The sequence below is a fragment of the Pan troglodytes genome, chromosome 1 (assembly GCF_028858775.2).
Source record: "Pan troglodytes isolate AG18354 chromosome 1, NHGRI_mPanTro3-v2.0_pri, whole genome shotgun sequence".
Lineage (NCBI taxonomy): Eukaryota > Metazoa > Chordata > Mammalia > Primates > Hominidae > Pan > Pan troglodytes.
This window is the reverse complement of record NC_072398.2, coordinates 183,738,816-183,762,681: the sequence shown is the minus strand read 5'-3', so window position 1 is coordinate 183,762,681 and position 23,866 is coordinate 183,738,816. Positions and strand designations below refer to the sequence as shown.

Below are 23,866 nucleotides of genomic sequence, written 5' to 3'. Positions count from 1 at the left end.
ACTGGTGCCTTCTCCAAGAATTTTAGGGAGGGGAGTCACATGGTTAGTTTTGCGTTTGGGAAAACACCTCTCCATGCAGTGTGGAGAGTGAAAGGGGCATGCAAAGGCTGGAGAAGAGAAATCCAGGGATCTGCTACAGTGGCCACAACACCAGTGCCTGGACCTGGGCAGGAAGTGCCCATGGGAACAGATCTGAGCCCTGTTGAGGAGGTAGAGAAGCCGGGGTGTGGCTGCTGGAACACAGTGCCAAGCTGGGAGAATGGGTACAGGCAGGAGGCAGGGCTTCAGGTGACTCCCAGGTTTCTGGCGTAGGCAGCTGGGTAGATGCTAGTGCCTCAGTAGGGGCCAGAGCAAGTTTGGGGGGTTGGAGGATTAATGAGCTATAGATTTTGAGGTATTATGCTTGCAGTGCCTGTGGACTTTCCAGAGGGAGACATCTGGAAGGCTGCAAAATCCCTGCGTCTGGAGTGGAACATCTGGGAGCCGTCTGCAGCACAGGGATGGTAACTGAGGCCTGGGAGCTCATGGTCTCCCCAGTGTGTGTAGCGGGGGTAGGGGTGTTGAGAGGAGAGCACAGAAAGGAGACACGCCCCCAACACATAAAGGTCTTTCAAAGGAAGAAGGGGCAGGAGGAAACAGGAGGAAGCAACCCCAGGAAAGTGGGGTGTCCCAGGAGCCAAGCAAGGACAGACTTAAGGAGGGTGGGGGGTCACAGCTGTGCCACCCCCTCCAACCAGTGCCCTCAGCACTCAAGTCCCAGGTTCTGCCTTCCCCACCCCAGTATCCTCCACTTCCCTGAAAAACCCAGGGAAAGGAAAGGATCCCCTGGGCTATGCTTTGGGAGTGGTGGGGGAAGGGGATGAACAGGAAAGACATCAGGTGATCAACAGGAGGAAAACATACCTCCTGGGTCAAAGTCCCAAGCTTTAGAGCAAAACAAGTTGTTCCAGAAAAGAGGGGGCATGGGTGGACACTTGGCTTTGAGGCTGGTCCCTCCTCCCTGGAGGTCTTCACACGGGTGGAGGGTCATCTCCCCAGCTGTATGGACACAGCCCTGATCCCCATGGTAACAAGGTGGGCCCCCCTACTGGTCTGGCTGGGGCCCAGGGTCTGGACTAAGGTCTCAGCAGCCCCACAGGGCTGCACCGTGTGTCCTGAGCAGCTGTTCCATCGACGTTCAGTTCCTCCTTCCTGTTCCAGCCCAGCTGTCACGCAAAACCATCAGGCCCCTTAGACAAGCCCTCCATCCTGCCAGACCTTATGCGATTGCCCTTCAGAAAAGCCAAAGTGGGCCTGGACTGTTTCCAGGAGTCTCCTTCCTCCCAACCCCATCTTGTCAGCCATTCCACTCACTGCCAGCAGGTGGCAGTGTCTAGCTCCAATACCAGACAGGGCGTGCAGGGAGCTAGTTTGCTGCCGAAGATTCTGCAACTTCCCCTCCCTCCAGCCCCCACTTTTGCCCTCCTCCAGGGGTGGTCTGAAGAAAGGGACGGTGGACATTGACATGTAAATAGTCTGGGAGCAGCATACAGGGAGTGCTCAGGGCTCTGACATAGGGCAGCGTGGTGGACTACATTGCTAAGGAAGGCATCCTGGAGGAGGTAATGCAGGCAAAGTTAGCCAGAGTGTTGTATTCGGCAGACAGTCTGGGGAGAGGAATCCAGGCAAAGAGCTTAGCCTGAGAAAAAGTACAGAGAACATTCAAGAAGGGTGTTTAGAACACAAATATAAAAGCTTTCTTTTTTTTCCTCTCAGTGTCTCTCTCTGTCACCCAGGCTGGAGTGCAGTGGTTCAATCTTGGCTCACTGCAACCTCCACCTCCTCCTGGGTTCACGCAATTCTCTTGCCTCAGCCTCCTGAGTAGCTGGGATCACAGGCGCCCGCCACCACGCCAAGCTAATTTTTGTATTTTCAGTAGAGACGAGGTTTCACTATGTTGGCCAGGGTGGCCTCAAACTCCTGACCTGAAGTGATCCGCCCGCCTCGGCCTCCCAAAGTGCTGGGATAACAGGCGTGAGCCACCGCGCCCAGCTCTTTACTCATTCTTATAATACTTCATCTTGTTAATATCATTGCTGTAAGCCAGAGAGCTCCTGGAGACCTTGTTTTATTCTTTCAAACGTATCTTGCTTAAACCCTTTTATGGCATTCATCAGCCCTTAAAATAATATGCAAACTTCTTTGCATGGGTTTGAGGGCACAGGCAATCTTCCCTTACCCACCACTCCAGCTTGGTCTGGCCCCGGAGCCTCCTGTCACTTCCTAACAAAAGCCAAGCTCTTTCCCACATCAGAGACTTCTCTCCACTTGCTCTTTTCTCTGCCTGGAACACTCTTCCACTCCTATTTGCCCAGCAAACTGATCTTCCTTTACATCCCTTTCTTCAAGAATACTTCTTTACTTCCCTTCTCTCCCATCTGAAGTCACTCCCTTCTATGAGTCTCCTTTGCTCATCTCCTCACAGCCATGATCACAAGTTGCAATTACACACTGATTTGTATGTTTACTCATTTAATAACTGTCTCCATGGAGGGAAGGTATCATGTCTATCTCTCCCTCACCAGCCAGTACTGAGCACAATGCCTGAGTACACACTCGACACACATTTTATGAAATTAAATGTCAGTATATGCAGTGCCTACCACTGGCCTGACAAAGAGCAGAAGCTCAGAGAAAGGTTGTTCAATGAATAAAACATTTTAGCTGTAGTTGAGTCCTTGTCTCTCTCCACTCTCTATCTGTGGGGCAAGGACTATGTCTGATTCATCTCTGTACGTGAAGGAGAAGACAAGGCAACCATTCCTCTGACAGTTAGAGCTGTTCAGCCTGATATGAGGGTGTCCTGGAGGGTGAGCTCTCCTTCCCTAGACATGTAAGAGCAGAGGCCATGGACCAGGTCACCCAATGAGGTGTCTGCAAAAGGGGTTTGTCTTAGTCGCTTTGTACCACTTTAATAAAATACCCTAGACTGGGTAATTTATAAAGAACAGAAATTTACTTTCTGACAGTTCTGGAGGCTGGGAAGTCCCAGATCAAGGCACTAGCAGGCTTGGCATCTGGTGAGAGCTGCCCTCTGCTTCCAAGATGACACATCTTGCTGTGCCCTTACACGGTGGGAGGGATGGAAGGGTGAAAGGGGCAAGGACACTCCCTTCAACCCCGTTTTTGAGAACACTAATCCATTCACGGGGGTGAAGCCCTCCTGACTTAACCCCTTTCCAAGAGGTCCCAGCTCTCAGTATCACCACCTTGGGGTTTAAGGATTTTTTTTGTTTTTTGTTTGTTTGTTTTCTTCGAGACGGAGTTTTTGCTCTCGTTGTCCAGGCTGAAGTGCAGTGGCACAATCTCAGCTCACTGCAACCTCCGCCTCCTGGGTTCAAGTGGTTCTCCTACCTCAGCCTCCTGAGTAGCTGGGATTACAGGCCACCGCCACCATGCCCAGCTAATTGGGGTTTAAGTTTTAACGTATGAATTTTAGAGGGACATACACTGAAACTGTAGCAGGGTTGTAGCCCTTCCAGGTCTGGAGCCTATGATCCTGTGATTCCGTTAACAGACTATGATAGCTTTTCATATTTTGATAAGGTCCCAAGGAAGCAGGCTGGTTAGGACTGTGGTGAGCCCCTCTCCTCTCAGACTTAAGAATTCATTCACCTGGCTCCCCTTCATGTAACACTCCCTTCCCAGAGGGCCGTGGACAGAACTCTAGCTCATGAACATGGACAGGGAAACATATATCTGTATTTCACTAACCTCTAACTTAAATTTACCACTTTCGGCCAGATGTGGTGGCTCACACCTGTAATCCCAGCACTTTGAAAGGCTGAGGCGGGTGGATCACCTGAGGTCAGGAGTTCGAGACCAGCCTGGCCAACGTGGTGAAACCACCTGTCTACTAAAAATACAAAAATTAGCCAGGCATGGTGGTGGGCGCCTGTAGTCCCAGCTACTGGGGAGGCTGAGACAGGAGAATCACCTGAACCCAGGAGGCAGAGGTTGCAGTGAGCCAAGATCACACTATTGCACTCCAGCCTGGGCACAAGAGCGAAACTCCATCTCAAAAAAAAATAAATAAAAATAAATAAAATTTACCATTTTCTTCCATAGGATGAAGGCAACAAACCACAGACTGTCTGTGATATTTTCATATCACCATATAATTATTGCAGATATCTAGATATATCTTATGCTCACCACTGTAGAAGTACGATAGTCATTGGACCTTCCACAAGATCTTGTTGTTGAATACATTATAAATGGACACATAAATCACTATATTACAAACTTATATTTTTAGTATTTTGATAAGTACATTTCAATATAACTGACTTCCTTTGCAATGCTATGCATTTTATTTTATGCACTTAAAAACATTATTGTGAGAGGCCGGGCACGGTGGCTCACACCTGTAATCACAGTACTTTGGGAGGCGGAGGTGGGCAGATCATCTGAGGTCAGGAGTCTGAGACCAGCCTGGGCAACGTGGCGAAACCCCATCTCTACTAAAAATAACAAAAATTAGCCGGGAGTGGTGGCATGTGCCTATAGTCCCAGCTACTCAGGAGGCTGAGGCAGAAGAATTGCTTGAACCTGGAAGGCGGAGGTTACAGTGAGCTGAGATCGTGCCATTGCACTCCGGCCTGGGTGACAGAGTGAGACTCAGTCTCAAAAATATATTAATTAATTAATTTAATTTATCAATAAATAAAAATATTACTGTGAGAAGGGGTCCTTAGGCTTCATCAGACTGCCCAAGGGTTCCATGGCACAAAGAGAGTTAAGTCCTGGCTCACCGGGAGCCTAGGGCATATCTGCTCAAAACAATGCCATGTGATCTTAAGGTCAGACCTGGAGAAAGATTGGCAGCTCTCTGGACAGAGGCTTTCTGGAGCACAGAGCTAGGCTCTATGATCAGATTGAATGGGTGCTAACGCCCACAGGGTCTCCAGTGTCTGGGAGCTGGAAGGGGCAGAAAGCACCAGCCCAGAGCCAGTCAAGCCAAGGAATGCACTGGCTGTGACTCCTGGGTCCTAGGCGACCCCATTGGGCTGGGGAGATTTATGGCCAGGACCCCACAGTGGGGGAAGATCAATCAACCCATCCTGCTGCCCACTCATCCAGCCAAGAAATTCAAGGGCTGGCCCCATGCCAGAAGCCCAGCCTGCCAGCAGAGGTCCCAAAGCCAAATCTTACCCTACTGGTTCCAAGCACATCCTTTCCCTACCCAGGACTCCAGGCCAGCAGTGGAAGCAAGCTGGGAGTACTGGGTTCTAGAATCACAATCTCTTCAAGCCTGAAAGCTCATTCTAAATGATGTAATCTTGCTCCTTATTTTTCAGCTGGGGAAATTGTGACCCAGAAATGGACAGTCATCAACTAAAAGTCACAGAGCAAGTCAATGGGAGAGATGGGGCTAAACTCCAGGAGTCCCTATGTCCAGCCCAGGGTTCAGTCCCTCTGTCAAGCACCTGCTATTGGTCAGTTTCTCAAATAACATCCTAGCTTTCTTTCATTCATTCACTCAACACATGTTTAGTGGCTACTATGGGACTGGAAATACAGTAGCCCTTATCTGAAATGCTTGGGACCAGAAGTGTCTCAGATTTTTTATTTTTTCTGATTTTGGAATATTTGTACACACATAGTGAAATATCTTGGGGATGGGACCCAAGTCTGAGCATGAAATTCATTTGTTTCCTATACACCTTATACACATAGCCTAAAGGTAATTTTTAGAATATTTTAACTAATTTTGTATGTGAAACAAAGTTTTGACTGTGTGGTTTCTTTTGTTTGTTTTTGTTTGTTTGTTTGGTTTTTTGAGTCAGAGTTTCACTCTTTTTGCCCAGGCTGGAGTGCAATGGCGCAATCTTGGCTCAACGCAACCTCTGCTTCCCGGGTTCAAGCAATTCTCCTGCCTTAGCCTCTTGAGTAGCTGGGATCAGGCGCACAGGCGTGCACCACCACGCCTGGCTAATTTTGTATTTTTAGTACAGACGGGGTTTCTCCATGTTGGTCAGGCTGGTCCAACCTCCGGTGATCCATCTGCCTTGGCCTCCCAAAGTGCTGGGATTACAGGTGTGAGCCACCGCACCCGGTCTTGACTGTGTTTTGTCTATGACCCATCACATGAGATCACATGTGAAATTTTCCACTGGTGGCATCATGCTGATGCTCAAAAAGTTTCGGATTGAGAAGCATTTCAGATTTCAGATTTTTGGATTAGGGATGCCCAACCTGTAGAGAATAAGATCAAGATTACATTATACAGTTTTGTAATTACAGTTGCAGTAAATGTTTCAAAGGGAAGGTACAGTTGCTAAAAGTAAATAAAAGAGTTTGCCATCTAGTCTAGGAACTCAGGAAAAGGTAGTATGAAATCTAAGATTCATTCATTGAACAAGTAATTATTGAGAGCCTCCTGTGCACCAGGCACTGTTCAAGATGCTAGGGATACAGGAATGAACAAAACAAAGCCCCTGCCTTTATAGAAATGACATTCTAGAGGGGTCAGCCAGGAAACAGACAGATAAAACAGTTCCAATGACAATATGGAAAAGTTCAGGATCAGGAAAATGGTGGGGGGCTACAAGAAGAGGGTGTGCTATTTTATACAGATTCTCAGGGAAGGCGCCTCTAAGAAGTGACATTTGAGCCAAGAGTTGAAAGTGAGGAAGTAAGATGTTCAGCCGTGGATGGGGGAAGACCCCAGGCAAGGAGACAGGCAAGTGCAAAGGCCCTGAGGAAGGAGGCTGGAGGGAGTCAGTGTGGCTGAAGGGAGTGCAGGGAGAGCGGAGGAGATGAGGTTGGAAAGCAAGGGTGTGGCCCCCTCATCTGGCGTGTTGTGAGTGGTTGTAAGGACTCTGGCTTTTACTCCAATGAGACCAAAGAGCTACTGGAGGGATCTGAGCACAGGAGACATGATTTGACTGCCATGTGGAGAAGAGACAGTGGGAGCAAGAAGAAAGAACAGAGAGGCCAGCAAGGAGCCTTCCACAGTGCTCCAGGTGAGAGGCGAGGACAACTCAAGGCAACTGGGATCTGGAGCAGCTGTGGAGCTGAGGATCCGTGCTCTGAGTCTAGATGTATTTTGAGGGTAAACCCAACCTGGTCTGGAATGTGAGAGGAAGAGAGCAGCCAAGAATGGTTCTGAGGTTTTTAGTCTGCTCAGCTGGAGCAGACTGAGATGGAGAAGATTGCAGGAGGAGGAGGCTTTTTTTCTGAAGGAGGGGCAGGATTCACGAGTTTGGTTTGGAGAAAGGAATGTGAGTCTGGAGGTCAGAACTGAGGTCCAGGCTGGAGACGTACATTTGGGACATGTGGGTGCAGCCATGGAGGCACTCCTCTAGGACCTAGAGAGAGAAAATCTGCAACAACTGGGGTTGGGGAGTGGTGTAGAAGAGAGCACCTCCAGGTTGGGAGGAGCAGGGAGGGAAAGTCACACCACACAATGAGCTGATGGGAGATGGGCCTGGCTGGAGAGCAGAGGGTGGTCAGGAAAGAGGTCTCGAGAGCCTTGCAGGACCTAAGAGATGCGGTCATCATCACCTTAGAGATAATACAGATAATACAGGTTTTAGGCAAAGATGCGATGTGGGAAAGTCTTGCATTTTGGCAAGCTCTCTCTAACTGCAGCTGGAAGAATGGGCCGAACAGGGAAGTGGGCAGTGAGCAGGCTGTGGAAGGGATCCAGGAGAAGGATGGTGATGCCTTGGGTTAAAACAGTGCACAGAGAGAATTGGAGGATGGAAGAGCGATTTAAGGGGTACAAGTGGCAGGATAAGCTAGCTGCATAGACGCAGAAGTGAGATATTCAAGAGTACAATCAAGGAGGTGCCTCGTCTTCTGATTCAGACAGTGCTTGAAACTTGGTGCTATTTTTTTTCTTTTCTTTTCTTTTCTTTTTTTTTTTTTTTTTTTTTTTGAGATGAAATATCTTGCTTGTCCCCCAGGCTGGAGTGCAGTGGTGCAATCTCGGCTCACTGCAACCTCCGCCTCCTGGGTTCAAGCAATTCTCCTGCCTCAGCCTCCTGAGTAGCTGGGATTGCAGGCACCTGCCACCACGCCTGGCTAATTTTTGTATTTTTAGTAGAGATGGGGTTTCACCATGTTGGCCAGGCTGATCTCGAACTCCTGACCTCAGGTGATCCGCCTGGCTTGGCCTCCCAAAGTGCTGGGATTACAGGAGTGAGCCACTGCACCTGGCCGGTGCTATTTTTTAAACTAGAGGAAACTAGAAGAGCAGCAAGCTGGGATTGAGGAGAGGGCATGTAGTTATTCATTTAACACACCTTTCGTAAGTGTCTTCCTGTGCCAAGCACTGTTCTAAAGTACCATAGCTCCACAGCCGTGCCAAAGGGAGCTCACAGGTTAGTGGGTGCAGTGAGCAAAGAGCAATGCGCCGATGACGATGAGTCCCAGTGTGGACAGGCTGTTTGCAGCACCCGGAGGACATCTCAGGACGCAGCTCCATGTTTTGGTCTGGCATTCCTGGGAGGGATCTGTGCTGGGAATAGAGGCTTGGAATTCAACAGCTTATGGATGGTGACTGAGGCCTCCGGCAGGGATGACACGGTCCAGGATAGAGGGATGAGAAGCTGGGCTAACACCCGCCCTAAGCAACACCTGCTTAAATCTATCTGAACTGAGGAGTAAATAAAGAAGCAATATACATTGTCTTCTAGACCACTTAGGGTAAGACTAAAAGCATTGGCCACACCTCACATTTCAGGGCATGTGGAGTCATGGAACTGATTTCATTCAACATTTTAATTAACTAAAACTGTTTTCTTCCCTTGTTACTAATTTTGCCTTTAGTCTGTTAAATACTTGGAGGAGCTGAAATTTCCAGCCTGAAGAGTAGCAGTCTCAGAGGCCTCTGTCTCCAGATATCTGCAGGGCTGCACCAGATCAGAGAGAGAAACTGTGCTCTGTGCCCTCTGAGCATGGAGCTGAGGATGATGAAAAGAGTCACTGGGAGGCTGGATTTGGTTCAGTGAGAGAAAGCTGTCTAGTGATGACAGAGATGACCCTGAAAGGTGGTGAGCTTCCCATTCCCAGAGGTATGTGAATAGAAACCTTGAGCTTCCAGAAGGAGGTGGGCAGTGAGAGGTGTTGCAGGCATGTTTTGCCAGCCACACATTGGACACCCCTTGCTCAGTCAAGAAGCCACATCCAAACCCTCGGACCCTTTCACACTTGGAGCTTTTGTTTGAAAGGTCAGACTTCAACCCTCAAAATGAAGATGACTTTAAAAAGCTGGAGATGGACCAAAAAGTAAACAAAATGCAATTATAATTTCATAGATGGAAAACAAATTTTTTTAAAAAGAAGAAGGAAATAAAATAATACATAAATGGGTGATCTGGGCTGATTCTGTGATTTTTTCTTCTCTTTCTGTTCTTTCCAGAGTTTCTATAATAAAGATTATTTAGTTGAGGGGAGGGACAAATTTGTAGTTTCCAACTAAACAAAATAAGTGTGCATTAAAAGACAAAATCAAGTCATTTTTCGGATTTTTACTAATGCCTTTAAATAGCCCAAAAGTTGAACCAGAGGCCCACTTTGCCAGAGAATCTGTCCACGGCCAGGCAGGGCTGCTAGGGCCCAGTCTGCCTGCTTTCTGTAATTGGAGGCTTCCCCTCCCACACTCTTCCGCAGAGGCTTCCACGTGCCAGCACACACACAGGAGACAGCTGTGGTCCTGCCTCCAGCACAGTGTGGCGAGAGAAGCATGTAACTTCTTGAAGGAATGCCCACTATGTGCCAGGCACTGTGCAAGGTACTTTGGATTCATAACCCATTTATTCCCCACAATATAAGGTGAGTGCTATATCCCCATTTTACTGATAAGAACACGGAGGTTCAAAGGAATTAAGCTCAGAAAGCAGACTTTTAACCCAAGTTTATTTGATTCCAAAGCAGAAACTGAAATTTTAACCCAAGTCTATTTGTTTCCAAAACTCTTAAGCATTATATTATACTATCTCCTCACATTTAAAATAATTGCTATTAAACAGTGAGCGCTGTGAAGGAGGCATATGATCTGAATGCCAGGAAAGGAGTCATTAAGTTCTTTTGGGAGAGGGGAAAACCAGGGAAAGCTTCCAGGAAGAGGTGACACTTGAACTGAGCTTTGAAAGATGATTAAGAATTTATCAGAACATAGCATATAACCTGACAGAGCAGATAGATGTTCAGTAATTTTTAATTAAAACAACTAATAAAGATAGTAACATTTACAGATGAAATAATATGAAGTTTGAGATTTGCTTCATAATAAGCCATTGTGGGGAGAGGGAGCATGGGGACAGATAGAAGTATAGGCAAAACAAGATTACTCACATGTTGACAATTGCTGAAACTGGATTCATGCCATTTATTATTCTCTACTTTAATATATGTTTGAAAATGTCCATAATAAAAAATTTAAGACAATTTTAAAAGATGCTTAGTGTTGGCCGGGCGTGGTGGCTCAGGCCTGTAATCCCAGTACTTGGGAGGCCAAGTCAGGTGGATCACCTGAGGTCAGGAGTTCGAGACCAGCCTGGCCAACACGATGAAACCCCATCTCTACTAAAAATACAAAAACTAACCGGGGAAGGTGGCGCGCATCTGTAATCCCAGCTACTTGGGAGGCTGAGGCAGGAGGATGGCTTGAACCTGGGAGGCAAAGGTTGTGAGCCGAGATCACACCACTGCACTCCAGCCTAGGCAACGGAGGGAGACTCCGTCTCAAAAAATAAAAATAAAAATAAATGCTGAGTGTTCACTCTAACTATACTTTGACCTCTTTCAAAAATACTTGAAAGCTAAAGGTAAGTATCTTGAAAACCAAAAAACAAAACAAAAAAAAAACAGGAAGGGAGGGGGAAGGCAGGAAGGGAGGAAGGGAAGGAAAGGAGGAGGGAGGTGGGATGGAGGAGCACAAAAGAAGAAATTGTATCAATAAGGCAATCCCATTTATAATAGCTACAAAAAATAAAATAAAATACCTAGAAATAAATTTAAGGAAGTAAAAGACCTCTACAAGGTAAGCTACAAAATACTCATCAAAGAAATTGAAGAGGACACAAACAAATGGAAAGACATCTTATGCTCATGGATTGGAAGAATTAATATTGTTAAAATGACAATAGTAATTGAAAGTAATTTATACATTCAATGCAATCCCTATCAAAATACCAAGATATTTTTCACAGAAATAAAAAAAAATCTAAAATTCATATGGGACCAAAAAAGAGCCCAAACAGCCAAAGCAATCCTAAGCAAAAAGAACAAAGCTGGAGACATTACACTACTTGGCTTTAAAATATATTACAAAGCTATAGCAACCAAAACTGTGTGGTATTGGTATAAAAATACATACATAGACCAATGGAACAGAACAGAGAACCCAGAAATAAATTCATATATTTATAGTCACCTGATTTTCAACAAGGATGCCAGGAACCTACATTGGGAAAAGGATACCCTCTTCAATAAATGGTGCTGGGGAAATTGGACATCTATATTCAGAAGAATGAGATTGTACTCCTATCTCTCACCATATACAAAAATCAACTCACGATGGATTAAAGACTGAAATGTAAGGCCTAGAACTGCAAAAGCACTAGAAGAAAACACAGGAGAAACACTTCAGGTTGATCGATCTAGGCAAAGACTTTATGGCTAAGATCCCAAAAGAACAGGCAATTAAAACAAAAATAGGTAAATGGGACTATATTAAACTTGAAAGCTTATCCACAGAAAAAAAAGTGAAGAGACAACCTACAGAATGGGAGAAAATATTTGCAAAGTAGTCATTTAACAAGGAACTATATCCAGAATATACAAGAAACTCAGGAGCAAAACAAGAAACAATATCATTAAAAAGTGGGCAAAGGATCTGAATAGACATTTCTCAAAAGAAGATATACTAACGGCCAACAGGCATATGAAAAAACGTTCAACATCACTAATCATCAAGGAAATGCAAATCAAAACCACAATGAGATATCATCTTACCCCAGTTAGAATGACTATTATCAAAAAGACAGAAAATAACAGATGCTGGCAAGGATGCAGAGAAAAGAGAACTCTTATACACTATTGGTGAGAACATAAATTAGAACAGTGTTTATGGAAAACAGTATGGAGATTTCTCAAAAAACTAAAAACAGAACTACCATATCATCCAGGGAGCCCACTATTGGGTGTTTATCCAAAGGGAAAAAAATCAGTATATCAAAGAAATACATGCATCCTCGTGTTTACTGCAGCACTATTCACAATAGCAAAGACATGGAATCAACTTGTGTCCATCAATGAAAGAATGGATAAAGAAAATATGGTGAATATACACAATGGAATACTATTCATCCATAAAAAAGGGTGAAATCCTGTCATTTGCAGGAACATAAATGGAACTGGAGGTCATTATGTTAAGTAAAATAAGCCAGATACAGGAAAACAGATATTTCATGTTCTTATTCATATTTGGAAACTTAAAAAAAATTGATCTTATGCAGGTAAAGTAGAATGATAGTTACCAGAGGCTGAGAAAGGTGTGTGGGATGAAGAGAGGTTGGTTAATGGGTACAAACATCCAGTGAGATAGAAGGAATAAGTTCTACTGTTCAATAGCAGAATAGGGTGACTACAGCTAACAACGGTGTATTGCATATTTCAAAATAGCGGCCGGGCATGGTTGTTCAAGCCTGTAATCCCAGCACTTCCTAGCACCTTGAACCCCTGTCTTCCCCATTATCCAGCACTCCACACCTCCCCACTCTTCTCCTCCTTCTCTGGTTGCTCCTTCTGTCTCCTCCAGCTGTTTCTCTCGCCTTGTCCAGCTTTGAGATGCTGCATTCCTCAGAAATCTTGTTCCACTTCTCATTCCACACCCTCTTGGTGGGTGAATCCCATGATGTAAATTACCACTTCTATGTTGATAACTTCCAAATCTATATTTACAGGCTTGGTATTTCTGCAGAGTTTCAAGTCTGCATATCCAACTATGTTGTCAACATCTCCACTTGATTTCACAGACATCTCAAGCTCAGCGTACCCAGGGTGAATTTACTCTTTCCCCTAAGCCTGCTCCTCTCCTTGTACCCCCTGTCGTTCTATGCTCCTCAGTAAATGGCACCACCATATAACTGGTTGCTCAAATTAGAAAAATTGACACCATCCTTGGGAGGCCGGGGCTGGTGGATCACCTGAGGTCAGGAGTTCGAGACCAACCTGGCCAACATGGTGAAACTCCATCTCTACTAAAAATACAAAAATTAGCTGAACGTGGTGGTGGGCACCTGTAATCCCAGCAACTTGGGAGGCTGAGGAGGAGAATCACTTGAATCTGGGGGGTGGAGGTTGCAGTGAGCCAAGATCGTGCCATTGCACCCCAGCCTGGGCAACAAGAGCCAAACTCTGATTCAAAAAAAAAAAAAATAGCTAGAAAAGAGGATTTGAAATGCTCCCAACACAAAGAAATGACAAATACTCAAGGTGATGGATGTCCTAAATACCCTGCCTTGGTCATTATACATCCTATGCATGTAACAAAAATCACATGTACCCCATAAATATGTACAAATATTATGTATCAATAAAAATAAAATAAAAAAGAAGAAATTACAATAGTACATATGGGTTACAGAGCTTGAGTTTTGAAATGGGACACATATAAGTTGGGATCCGGTTCTGCTTTTTCCTCGTGGTGTGACTTTAGTGAGTCCCTTGCCCCCTTGGGTTTTAGTTTATCCATCTAAATAATGGGGGTGATAATAGCACCCTCCTCTTGGGTTTGTTGGGGGAGTGAGGTGAGAAGGTGCTAGAAAGCACTTGGCATAGTGCTCACTGAGCACTATGACCCAGCCCTGTCTGCATTATACACCATCCAAATGCAGATCTCTCCCAAAGTTACATTTCCAACCCAGACCACTCCACTGACAGGGTCTCAAACATAAGATGTCCTGAACTGAGCTCCTGAGCTCACCCCACTGAAAACCAGCTCCTCCCACAGCCTTCCTGCTTAGTATGCGGTGTTCTGGCCCTCCAGCGATTCAGAGGAAGGATCTCATAGTTGATTTTGACGTTTCCCTCTGACGCTTTCCACACTGCATCCATCAGTAGATCCTCTTGGCTCTTTCTAAATATATCTAGACTTCTATAATAATACTTATTACCACCTCCATTGCTGCAACATCCAAGCCCCTTATCGCTCATTAGCCTTATCACAATAGTGTCCTAACTGATCTCCCCAATTTTGCTATGCTCCATTCTGTCTGCTCTCACCATGACAGCCAGAGAGATTCTTTCGAAAATTTAGTCCCTTGCCTATTCAATATCCTCTGATGGGGCCAGGCGCAGTGGCTCACACCTATAATCCCAGCACTCTGAGAGGCCGAGGCTGGAGGACTGCTTGAGCTCTGGAGTTCGAGACCAGCCTGGGCAACATAGTGAGACCTCATCTCTACTAAAAACCAAAGGCATGGTGGCGCCTGCCTGTGGTTCCAGCTACTCAGTGGGCTGAGGGAGGAGGATTGCTTGAGCCTGGGAGATCAAGGCTGCAGTGAGCTATAATTACACCAGTGCACTCCAACCTGAGCAACAGAGAGGGACCCTGTCTCAAAAATAAATAAATAAATATAAATAAAAGAATAATAAAACAAATCCTCCAATGTTATTGCATCCCACCCAAAGTAAAAGCCAAAGTCCCTATGTGGACTAGAGGCTCCATGTGGTACCTCTCCAACCCATCTCTCACTCCTCCCCTCCTCATTCCAGCCATTCCTGCTTCCTTGCTGCCCTGAACCAGTCCATGCCAGGCACACTGCAGCCTCAGGGCCCTTGCACTAGCTGTTCCCCTCCATTACACTCTTTCCCCAAATATCTGCATGGCTTATTGCCTCATCTCCTTCAGGTCTTGACTCCGGTGACCCCTATTCTGCGAGACCCTCTTGCTTACTTCCAAAAAAGGCCCTCCCTTCATTGAAAACCCCCTAAAACACACACACACACACACACACACACACTCGCTATTCCCTTTCCCAGCTTCATTCTTCTCTTTGGCATTTATCCCCATCCAATCCACTAATTATTTAACTTATTTTTCTTATTTATCATCTGTCTCTCCACTCAGAATATAAACTTCACCAAAGAAAATGTTTCTTTTTCATTGCTCTATTCTGGTCATTGCTTTAAGAACAGGACCTGGGAATACAAAAAATTAGCCAGGCGTGGTGGCGGGTGCCTGTAGTCCCAGCTACTCGGGAGGCTGAGGCAGCAGAATGGTGTGAACCCGGGAGGCGGGGCTTGCAGTGAGCCAAGATCACGCCACTGCACTCCAGCCTGGGTGACAGAGTGAGACTCCGTCTCAAAAAAAAAAAAAAAAAAAAAAAGAACAGGACCTGGCATGTGTGATGTGCTCAACAAATATTGATTTTAAAAGTGACATGCCAAGGGGCTACATTGGAGCATTGAAGCCCCCTTCAATCACACAAGCAGGTGCCTACCTCTCCTGCAACATTCCTGCAAAATCAGGATGCCAGTGCATGATGCAAACCCTTCCCGACTAGAGATGGAGCCGGGAAAGATGCAAGCTCTGGGCTGGAGGGTCAGCGAGGACACTCCTTTGTGCAGAGGCTTTGGCCTTGTGTACCATGGACCTCTGGGGCACTGTGGTGGAGTCTATGATCCCCTTAAAAATTAATGCCTTAAACACATAAAATAAAATACATAGAATAATGAAAATCAAAGGCATTGAAATACAATTGTCAAGATATTTTAAATTTTTATGATGTAATTATATGTGTGCCTCCTTACTCATGGATTAAATGAAAAGATCTAGCAACAGGTCTAATACCAACCATAATTTCAAAATAATGATTGGGAACAATATTTCAAGGTAATCTATCATCTGGGATGTAATTTCTGTTGGTAACGAAAGTCGCAGACACTCTTTGCTAGTGCTGTGATTTGCTGCCTACATTAACAATGGAAGGAAAAGCTATGTTTCAGTCACAGGGTGATGAAAATAAAGATGTAACATTTTTCCCATTTAGGTTTATGTCCCGTTGAGTTTTCTCCTTGGAGTTCTTGGGTGTCCCTGGACTCACCTTGGAGATGCCCTGCTCTAGAAGAGATCTGGAGCTGACACTGGGGGTGCTAAGTCACTCACCACCCTGCGTGGCCCTGTACAAGTCACATCCCTCCCCATCTGTACAATGAATCATTACAAACTTTAATGATTCATTTGTGCTCGCCCACCCTGGAGTCTGATGAGATCACCCAGTAAATATTCACTAAGCACCTCCTGTGGGTGAGCCCCACACACACTGGGCAGGATGGGACCATTAGCGACCAACCAGTGACACGTTGCCCCAGGACTGAGCAGCTCATGAACAAACAGGGCGATGAGGCCAAAACTCGAATGCAGGGGATGGTGAGTAGCACCTAGACACAGCTCAGGGACTCTGTGCATTCAGAAATAGGAGAGGCCCCAGTTCCCGGGGTGGAGGGAAGCAGCAGTTGCAGCATCTGAGACTGAGTCTGACCCAAAACCTGCTCCTGGCGTGGGAGTCTACAGAAAGGGCATCTCAGGTGTGGCAAAGGCTCAGAGCTGGAAAGTCAGAAAGGATGCACTGGATCCCTTGGGGAGCTCGAGGGCCCTTCAGGGAGAAGAGGATGGAGCAGTGTTGTCACTCTGGTCTTGACTCAGTGCGGTTTTTTTGGACGCTCCCTGGAAAGCACAGGGATGGGCACGGGACCAGGCTTGCTTCCCTTCCCTCCCCAGTCCCTGTCCACACCCCTCAGAGCACTGGGAGCCATCAAAGTGAGTGACTGAAGGCTAATCACAGCCACTTGGGTCTGAGGAGGGACCTGTCTCTCTCTCTGAGGACCCTCCAGCAAGGACAAGTGCAGGACAAAAGCCGCGCCTCCCTGCCTCATTAGCATCACACAGCCTGCCAGCCGGGCTCCCTTCCTCGCCTCTGCAGCCCGGCAACTGGACCAGCCAGCCAGGCTCTGGCTGAGCCCCAACCCAGCAGATGTGGACCCTAAAGGGGCCCATGGCCAACAGCCTCCCACCTCCCCTCAAAAAAACAAGCCAGGCAACCACCGCCTGTCCTGCCTGCCCCACCCCGTGTAGGTCTCTCCTTGTATTGTGGCCAGAAGCTGCTGCAGCGGCCAAAAACCCAAAGGACGCTGGAGACACATAGAATCCCTGAATGTCGGTGCTTAGGGTGATGGAAACTGAGATCTTAGAGATCCCAACTTTTACCTGCTACTAGGCTCGCTGAGCAGAATCTTGGCATCTGAGGCTCGCTGAGCAGAATCATACAATCTGAGGGTGTTGGCGCTGAGTTTACACTGCTGCTTTAGCATATGCTGTTGCCAAACAATAGAATGGCAGCCTCTTGGAGTGCCAGCCGCCCAGGACTTTGAGTCTTGAGCAGAGCTAGGCAGGTAGTGCATCAGAACTGTGAGGTCCCAGGCGATCCTGGGAAAGATTGGCTGGGGACTTGGGGCTGGGAGTGCTTGTGTGGGTCTGGATCCCACCTATTCAGGGGTAATGGAGGGGGGCGTGAGAGTGATGGGGAAGCCTGATAGCCCATTGAACACAGTGGCTCCCAGGGGATTGCTGGAGAGAGGGGCGGAGTGCAGAGAGTAGGAGCCTCAGCCAGCCCGTGTGGGAACTGCCAGAGGGCAGAAGGCGCAGCCCCCTCCGAGATCCCACAGAGCCTGGGACACAGGAACACCACAGGTCCCAAGCCGCAGAGGGTTAGCTGGGAAGGGCTGAGGACTCTGGGCTCCTGCGGCTCAGCTGGCTGAGCTGTCACCAGGCATAGGGTGGGAAAGGGTTTTCCAACTTGGTCCCGTAGCTCTACTCGGTCTTGGAAAGGCAGGGGTCTTGGGGACTCTTGTCATGGGATGGCAAGGGTGTGGGAGCCAGGCAGGGGCAGGTGATGTTATCATCAGACCACCATCTGCATAAGTGAGACTGGGTCAGGAGACATTGCATCTCCCCTAAATCAGGGAACTCATGAAATAATGCAGAGCCAAACTACCCCTCCCCCTGTATATGGGGCCCTCCCCTGATTTCCCCTCAGAGAAGTCCTGTCCTAATAGCCTGGAACTGTGCAGTGCCTGTCTATAGTGATCATGGCAGTATTCAAGGGCTCACCTGATGTAGGGTACGGGTACTGGTTCTCCAAACAGTCCAGAATGGAATCTCAGTTAGGCTTCTCTCTTAGCCACTTGACCTTGGGCAAATCACTTCTGTGACCTCAGTATTCCTCATCTGTAAAATGGGAGTAACTGTCCCCTCTACACTGGATTCTAGGGAGGGAACAGCAGGACAACAGAAATGAAAGCACAGCCCTTGGACATAAACAGCACAAGGCTTAGAGCAGGTGAGGCTAAACTTTGGTGACTCACATCCTCTTTCTGAGCTTCCCAGGTCTGGGATGTGGAGGCCCGCGGCCTCCTTCTACCAACACTTGCTCTTTACAGAGGATTTGCATAAAGTCTTTTTACTCTGACACATCAGAGACTCAGCTCTGCTCTTCTCTGGGGACTGGCATCGTAATAGGAATGAAGTAGGACGGTGGAATGGGTGGAGAGGTTGGGGAAGTGTGCTGGGAAAAGAAAGAGCTGACTGAGGCTTGGCTGCAGGAGGATTCCAGGCTCTCCTGAGCTCCGGGCCTTCAAGTCCTAGGACCATAGCACCGCAGTCTTGCTTTTCTCAAACATATCCTGCTGTCTGACTCTGTGGAAGCAGGAAGACAACCTTTCCTGCCTCTCTCTAAGCAGCCTCGCTGTGCCACGCTGTGAGGGCCTGCAGCTCTCTGACTCCTCAGTGGTCTCCCTGCCTTCAGTCTGGCCTTTCCGCATTGACTAACCAGAGAGTCCCTAAAACACAGATCTGATGTCCTCCTACCTGCTCACAACCCTCTATGACTTCCCATTGCCTTTGCAGCATTCAAGGCCCTGAGACCTCATTAGCCCCAACACTCTCCACCACAGGTGCCTTACCAGCTGCCCAGGCTGCAGCTTCCAAAGCACAGCCCACTCTTTCCCAAGGCTGTACCTCTGTCCTGCTGTTCCTGCTACCCTGAATGCCATTCCTCTCTTTGCATACCTGACAAATTCCTATTCATCCTTCAAGAACCAACTTCTTCTGGAAGCCTTGCATGACCCCCAAGTGAGTCAGACTCCTGCCCTGGCTGACTTCTAGGGCAGCACTCCACATGCCTGCAACTACCTGATTGGCCTGCATTCCTAGAACTGCCCTGTTCAGCAAAGATGACAGTAAGTGTACAATGACTTAATGAATTAGAGAGGCTAAAACTGCGTTATCCAGCATGGCAACCACTAGCCACACATGGCCCTTTACATTCAGAATAATTCAACTTAAAATTAATGTTGTTGGCCAGGTACAGTGGCTCACACCTGTAATCCCAGCACTTTGGGAGGCTAAGTCAGGCAGATCACGAGGTCAGGAGTTCAAGACCAGCCTGGCTAACATGGTGAAACCCCGACTCTAATAAAAATACAAAAATTAGCTGAGTGTGGTGGCGGGCACCTGAAGCTACTTGGGAGGCTGGGGCAGGAGAACTGCTTGAAACTGGAAGGCAGAGGTTGCAGTGAGCTGACATCGCACCACTGCACTCCAGCCGGGGGAAAAGAGCAAAACTCTGTCTCAAATAAATAAATAAATCATTGTGTTAAATGAATAAAAATGCAATGAGTTGCACTAGTTGCACTGCAAGTGCTCAAGAGCCACATATGGTTAGTGGCTATAATATTGGACAGGACAGACACAGGACATTTCCATCATCACAGAAAGTTCTATTGGACAGTGCTGACCTAAGAGTGGTGATAGAACACCAGCAGATCTAGGTTCTAGCTTCAGCTTAGTTCCTCGTTCCTACTTTGCCTCTCTGAGACTTTCCTCATCTGTGCAGCCCATCCCACATGCTGTGCAAGGCCAAGAATAGACAGTACCTGACAAGGACATTCCACTGATTCCATCATCCCACTGCTTTGGATCAGACACACGTGGACTTGGGGAAGCAGATGGGCAGGTGGCACCTGGCTGCCTAGAGGTGAAGGACCCACCCTCAGGCTCCAGCAGCTCAGAATAACCCAGGGTCCAAAGCTAACCCAGTGAGTCTCCTAGGAAGGCAGGCTCTGCAGAGAGCATGGCCAGTGTGCATCTCTCCATAGGCTTGAACAGGCCAGAGTGGGTCTGATGATCCCAAACTCATCTCTTCTGAACCCAGAGGGAGACCCAGGCAGAGCCTAGGGGAAGAGGCAGCTGCAGGGGCTGGTCCAAAGGGGAGGGGAGGAGTGCAGAGTCAGAAACGCGCTATCAGCACTGCCCGTCCTCCCCACTTCCTCTCTTCGAACGGATCACATCCTGTTATTGTGTGGAAAGAAAAGGCCGGGAGCTGGGGAGGGAGGCAGAGCTCGGACCAAGCAAGTGGGGAGAGGTAGGAAGAGAAAGGAGGAGCCAGAGGAACAGGACAGTGGGCAGCAGGGAGCTCCACCAGCTCTGCCCTGAGCCAGGTGGCCTGGGCAGGAGTAGGGGACCCAGGAGGGAGGATGAGCATCCATGGGGCGGCCCGCATCCCCCATTGAGAGATGCTGGGGCCCAGGACAGAAAATGGCACTCCCTCCTGGAGGCTTTCCCAAAGCCTCTTCCTCAGGCTCCTTCAATTTAGCTAATGTTCACCCTGGTCTCTACTGCCAGAGCAGGATCTCCCGTGGCTACCAGGCCTCTCTCACACAGCACTTGCCTCCAGGGTGGAAGGGCTCTGTATCCATTCCCTTCACCCCACTTCCACCCAGCCTGTGAGCCCCTGCAGACAGGGCCAGGGCAGTCCCTTGCTGGCTCCCCTGCACTGCTCAGCAGGAATTCCTGTTGCTGTGAATGATTAAGTTTCCCACATCTTCCTCTTCTTTCTGTCTTCTGCCATTCCCAAGCATACCCCCTATCCAAATCCCATTTCCACGAATAATAATGGCTGTTTTCTATAAAACATAAGCACTTCACATCCATTATTTTGAAATCCCATGACAGCTCTGCAAGATGGGTGTTAATATCTTCATTTAACCGATGAAGAAACTGAACCTCAGAGAGGTAAACTGATTTACCCAAAGTCACACAGCTGGAACTTAAACCCAGTGGTCTGACTCCAAAGATCAGCCTCTTTCTGTTGGCCCAATTGCCCTTCCCATTCACTGCCTTCTGTGCCCTGGCCTCTCTCTTCTTGAACTGATACCAAATTGACTGCCCTGACTGTCCACTGGGCTTGTCCTCAAGTCGGGCCCACTGCTTGAGGCAAGCTGTCCAGCGCCCACACTGATTGCTCATAGTCCTAGCAGATTGCTGGGGCAGGCTGAGTTGCTGTGTCCCTGCACAGCACAGGCCTATTTGCTCTAAGGACACCAACTACCTGTTGACTATTTTGTCTTCCTTTCCTGAGAGGTAGTGAGCACTGGCTCTGGACTCAGATCTGACTCCAATCCTAGGTAACCTTAGTCAAGCTGCTTCCCCTCTAGGCCTCATTTCCTCCTCCCCACAATGGAGAGGATGACTTGGGTGATCCAGACTTACTCCCTTCCTTACTCTGACTCACAGTTGCAGAGCCTCTGTTGCTGGACACCATGCCCAACACCATGGCCTGTGTCCCCATGGGCTGGTCAGTGGTACTTTACTCGTTCGCAAGGGCAGTGGGGCCAGAGGGGGAACACTGGCTTCTAGGGAACAGTTAGTTGTTTTGCACATAGGGAAGGAGGTAGCGGGCAGGCATGAAGAGGCTGGGCTGCCATGAGCAGACCAAATCAACAGCCTCCCAATCTTCCTATCTCCCCACCTCACCCCACCCAGCTCCAGTATGATAACCAGGCAACTGCGGCCCAGCCCAAGAAAGCCCACACTTGTCCTCCCTCTGCCCACAGCAACAAAAGCAGTGCAAGGGCAGAGCTGTACATCTGCCCCTGACTAGCTCAGGACCATGGCTTCAGCAGAAGGCACTGGAACTGCATCTCTGTGACAATGATTCTGCCTCCCACCCATCTCCACTCTTTCATTCCATGCCGGCCTCAAAACTGAGATTCTACATGGGGGAACCTTCTCATTCAGCAAATGCTGAAAGGAACCTGTGCCAGGTCTATCATAGGGTGCTGGAGGCGAAGAGATAGATCACACGTGATATTGCCTCAAGGAGCTCATGTTTTAGTGGGAAAGCAGACAAGGAAAGGAAGGCCCGTGGCGGGCACCAAGGAGGCAGTTGACCCCATAGAGTAGTCAGGACAGTTTGCTGGATGCTGAGGACAAGTTAACCAAATGAAAGGAGGGCAGAAAGAGAGGATGGGTAGATTGTCCTGGGAAAAAGAAACAAAAGGTGCAAAAACTGGAAGGTCATTAAAAAAAATAAAATAATGTGATCTGGAATAGAAAGGATGGTACAATTGGAACAAAGAGAATAAAAAAGTGGTGAGGATTGAGGCTGACCGGGTCAGCAGGGCCATTTCAGGCAAGGGCCCAGTTGCAGCCCTTTTCCCTGGAGGACAGAAGGGCCCCCAGTGCCTCAGGGACTGAGCTGTCCTGGGAGGTGGGAAGTCTGGTCCTCCCCTGCCGATCACTATGGGACGCGTGGCCCTGGAAAGACTCTTTTCCTCTCTGGGCCTGTCTCCTCTTCTGGAGACATGTACACTAGCCCACATGGCCCCCCAGGGTCAGGCCAACCTGGACATTCTATCACCTCATCGTTTCTGCCTTGCTGGCCGCAGAGTTCACGGGCCCTTCCAGACCTCAGCGTGGAATGCCTTGCCCTCTCCTGGGAAAAATCCTTCTGGAAATGGTGCTCCTCTCTTCCCATTCTTTAGTCCAGGACAGTGAGGCTTCTGCCTCTATCCCTCCCCTGGTGTCACTGTCATCCAAGTCATCAGTGACCTCCATATTGCTAAATCCAATCAACACTTGCAGGCCTTTCTTGCTTGACCACTCAGCTGCGCTGGACTTGCCTAACCACTTCCCTCACCCTTTTCCTCTGAAACGCCACAGTCTCTAAAACAGCACAATCTCTGTTTTTCTCCTTCCTCTCTGATTGCTCTTTCTCATTTCTCTCCCTCAAGCCCTTAACCACAGGTCCCTTCCTCATACTGCTCCTCTCACCTGTGAGCACAGACCAGGCCACCACCACCACTGCTGAGATTCACAGCCAGCTCACCCCACGGCTAAATCTCACCATCCTATCATCCCAGGTACCTCCCTGTCCTGTGCCAGGGAGAGGCACACCTGGGAGCTTCCAAAAACCAAGGAGCTTCTCTACAGGGCAGAGCATGGTCCCCAAGGACTACCCTGCCTCTGCCCTCCTATCTGTGGTTGGAAGCACCCTGAGGACAAGAGCAGCCAAGTCAGAGCCTAGCAAGATGAACAAGGCTCACCCCAAAAAAGCCAGAGTTATCTGTGAGGTCCTTGAATTCACCTCTTGGCACAACTTTTTTCTTAATACTAATCACTTTGTAACTTACTACAGAATCAACATATTTATTACAGTTGTGTGTGTCTGTGTGTTTACCGTCTCCCCTGCTAGATGTTAAGCTCCACCAGAACAAGAACAGGGATCTTTGTTTTATTCAGTGTGGGATCCCCAGTACGTAGAACAATACCAGGCCCATACTAGATGCTCAATAAATATTTGTTAAATGAAACAGGGTGCCAGTTCCACATGCTGTAGTCCTAACTACTCAAGGGACTGAGACAAAAACCTTCTGGTTTTTGCACCTTTTGTTTCTTTTTCACCTTGATGGCCCTTGAACTCCTGAGCTCAGTTCAAGATCAGCCTGGGCAAAGGCTAGAAGAAGCAAGATC

General features: G+C 47.9%; 1 protein-coding gene across 1 annotated transcript in view; it reads right to left on the bottom strand.

Annotated features, from left to right (window-relative positions):
• Nucleotides 1-9,000: 9,000 nt before the first annotated feature.
• The window catches only part of TAL1 (TAL bHLH transcription factor 1, erythroid differentiation factor), a 31,552-nt gene continuing 16,686 nt past the window's right edge, over nucleotides 9,001-23,866 (bottom strand). The window contains exon 6 of the transcript XR_010146656.1: nucleotides 9,001-18,321. The gene's annotated coding sequence lies outside the window, so the exon portion shown is untranslated. The remainder of the gene's footprint in view (nucleotides 18,322-23,866) is intronic.